Genomic DNA, 3,872 nt, shown 5'->3' with positions numbered 1-3,872 from the left:
CTCGTTTCTAATAACACTTTTTTAAAAAAATTATCGTATTACAAGTTTATTATTTTTCGTAGTAACTTGGCCACATATAATGACACAATGCGAATGTTTTCTATTTTTTTTATTTTTTTTGAAATTTTCATGCCCGTTTCAAAATGCGGTCAAAACGCGCGGCATGACCGTTCGTAGTTAGTGGTTGAATCTTGGAATTTTTTGGTGTTAATCTGATTAAATAGATACCTATGTACGTGGAAATGATTTTTGGAAAAAATATAGAGCAAACTATGAGGCAGCTGCAGTTCAAATTTGACCCGCTTCCAGCTGAATCGGTGAAAATTTGTCTTTTTCGGCAGAGGTGGATCAAATTTTTTGACACCCAAACATTTGGTCAATTGTGCATTAAACATGTCCTAGTATTTTATAAAATTGAGTATGTCCAATTTTACAACAAATATATGGTAGGTCCTTCACAAAAAAAACTTATTTTGGGCACTAGAAAAATGGAAAATTGATTTTCTGTATTAAAAAATAAAAACTCCCTTTGTCAATATTGTTTGCCAATCCAAGATGTAAACTTATGCAAAATATGGTATCATTTAAACATATATTTGATAGGTATTTTAAAAAAAACTCATTTGAACTCTTTAAATTCTTTGCTGCGTTGTGATTGGTCAATAGACATATCACGCAGATCATGCTCAAACACTGTTGGATCTGCGAGCATCCAACGGCAGCCCTCACCCCCTCATCCTCTCACCCACGTAACCCTAACACAGCCGGCTCTCCTCTTCCTCGCGTCCCCTTCTCTCCCACAGCCGCCAGCCCCGCCGCCGCCTCCCCGATCCACTTCTATCCCTTTCCCCGATCACACCTCGCTGCCTCTCGCTGCTTGCCTGCAAGTCCCTCCGCCGTCGCCCCATCTCGCACCTCGACTGCAAGTCCCTCCACCTTTGCCTCCTCTCGATCCCAGCCGGCAACGACCATCCCTCTCCACCGTAGCGTGCCCTCCTCCTCCTACTCGAGTCAGATCCGGACACCCCAGCCTCGAATCCGTCCACACCCTCCCCTCCCCTCCACTGCTAAACCCACATAGGTCTCTGTCCCGGCTCGATCCCGAATTCCCCATTCCCCTCTCCCTATCTCTCTCTCCATGGCCGCCGCCGCCACTTCCATGGCCCGCAGGTGCTCTCCCCTGCCTCCTCATCTCCCACCGCCTCGCCTCCCCCGGGTCCATCCCGCGCACCCCGGTGTCGACGAAGGAGATGCTGCACCCGTGGCCATCGCCTCCTCGTAGCTCCTCTTCCGCGGCGTCAGGGGCGCCAGGGGCATGGCGCGGCGGCCGGGGGCCGACGGGTACTCCCCCACGCGGGGCGGCGGCGGGGCCGGGGACCGGGCGCCCACGGAGATGGCGCCGCTGTTCCCGGGCTGCGACTACGAGCACTGGCTGATCGTCATGGACAATCCCGGCGGCGAGGGTGACTCTAAGCACCAGATGATCGACTGCTACATCCACACCCTCGCCAAGGTCCTCGGAAGGTACCCGTCCATCCATCCGGCCTCCTTCCCGTTGCGAGAGCGGCTCAGCCAGACTCTCCCGCTACTCGGAAATGAGTGACAAAGACTACAAATTTGAGTCTTGTTTGGGCTGGGAGGCCGGCTCAGTGTTGCTTTCTGTCAAGTACTATTCATGGAAGCCTGATGATATGATGTTGCTCTGTCTCTGAATGTGTAGCAGCAAGGAGGAGGCCAAGAGGAAGATTTACAACGTCTCATGCCAGCGCTACTTCGGGTTCGGGTGCGAGATTGACGAGGAGACGGCCATCAAGCTTGAATGTTTTCGTGTTATCCACATGTAAAATTACCAGAGCTAACAAACATGTCTGCTTCTCCTTTTGGTAGATGGGAGCATGCCTAAGTACATCTGTTGGTTGTGCCGCAGGGATTCCTGGTGTTCTCTTTGTGCTCCCTGATTCCTATGTTGACCCTGAACACAAGGACTATAGAGGTAATTCACTGTTTGGGCGTAGCACACCATAGAGCATAATACATGACAGCATTATTAGTGTATGAAGCTGGTTAAGACATAAATGCATCAGGGCAAGGTGGCATCCACGAGCATGATGTTTTTCCCCTGGTTGCATTTAAATGAAATCAAATTGCTAAATAGGTAGCCATTGTTGGTATCTATAATTGCAGTGGTCAAACTGGAGTTCTGCTGTTTTGATTTTCATGCTTGTGCTATAAATGTCGTGCTCTCATATGCTCTGTTTGTTCGATCTCACTCTCTGACATTGGTTCACTAATGCTTGTCCATTAATCTAGAGTACAGTGAGAATGTATGTTGATGAATGTTAAAACCAACTTTAACTAGTGGTGCAAGTGCAACTAGCTAGCTTGCATGCAAGATCTCAGATAGATGGGTCTCCTAGTTTCATGACTGCTATTTAGAACTAAGTGCTCCGTAAGTGTTTGTTGAAAATGAAACTGCAGTTAACTATAGCACAGTGAGAGTGCTCTCAAACGTCAGAAAGGCTGCTATTGCATTTACGTTGCTGGTAGTGTCCTGCATTGACCGATGGTGCTGCCATATACCCCTGTCAGTACCTGATTGTTCTCACCCATTATTGTGTAGCAGCGCCTTCTTGTTCATATCCATTTTTTTTCAATTAATGCCAACATCTACATATACCCCTGCTAGAAACTAAGAATGTTCATAGTAATTTGAAAAGTATCTCATGCTTGATGCTTATACACTTGCATACACATCCCTCCTCCTCTTCTCTTCTTCCTCCCATTGTCTCCCCTAATCTGATGTGTGTGTGCATTTATTTTTGCAGGTTCGTGAAGAGGCCAATCTAGTGTTGTGAAAGAAGGGGGCTGGCCATGGAGAAGATCCCGCGGCCAGCTCCTCAGGGTAGGTTATCCCACAGATCTCCTCAATTGGGATGTGAAGATGCAGAACTTCTGTTTGTTCGAGAGCTGCTTTATTATGTCAAATGCACTATACGACTAAGGAAAAGTCAGAAAGTATGTGTAGGAAAATATCATCGTTCTTGCTCACTTTGCAAAAATGACGAGTACTAGAAATTGTCCCCTTTCACTAATATTTGTTGTTTGCTGATGGTTATACGTCTTTTGCTTGATCCATTATGATTCATGCACACAGGTTGGCTAGAAATAGCCCTGGTTATAGATTTTTTTTATTATGTTATACATTAATGTATGTTATTATTTGTGTGTGTGATGCTTTCAGCCTGTTTTAATGTTTCTTCCTTGATTGATCTATTCATGTAATGTTCTGTTGTAGGAATTCAAGTTGTTGCACCTGGAGAACTTTCCCATCAGAGGGAGCAATGAAGACATTGTTAGGATAGTACCAGATGTGCTCCTACGTGTTGAACAATGTCATGTAGTAGTGAGATAAGGCAAATTATGTAGACATTGTATTCCTGTGTAATGAAATTTTGTATTCCATGTGTACATGTTGCTTTAATGCCTGGTTGTGAAAATTACTCAATTGCCATGTTAGTACCGGGCCTGAATAGGCCACGAGACATACCAAGGTGGTACAAACGTGGTTTGGGGTGAAAAGGCCATGGCCCAAACAATATTTTTCTAGAAGGACAAAAACTAATAACAAATGCATTATAAGAGGCCATGGCCCAGAAATAAAAAGGCTAAACTATGGGCTTGGCCCATGTAGTTGACCAAATTAATAAGGAAAAAATATTCTAAAAAGGCTGAATTAATGGGCTCGGCCCATATAAACATCGAATCGGACCGGGCTGAATCTTATCCATGTCAGCTTGCCATGCTGGATCCTACGTGGCTTGGGGAGGCTGCTAGTGACCGAGCTGAATATAGCAAACCCTAGCAAATGAACA

At 45.6% G+C, this 3,872-nt stretch overlaps 1 pseudogene; it reads left to right on the top strand.

Moving 5' to 3' along the window:
* The first annotated feature begins 738 nt into the window (after window positions 1-738).
* On the top strand, window positions 739-3,500 carry LOC119270374 (annotated as a pseudogene).
* The last annotated feature ends 372 nt before the right edge of the window (window positions 3,501-3,872 follow it).

This window comes from Triticum dicoccoides, chromosome 3A (assembly GCF_002162155.2).
Source record: "Triticum dicoccoides isolate Atlit2015 ecotype Zavitan chromosome 3A, WEW_v2.0, whole genome shotgun sequence".
NCBI lineage: Eukaryota > Viridiplantae > Streptophyta > Magnoliopsida > Poales > Poaceae > Triticum > Triticum dicoccoides.
Note: the sequence above shows the minus strand (reverse complement) of the source record. Positions and strands in the feature narration are given on the sequence as shown.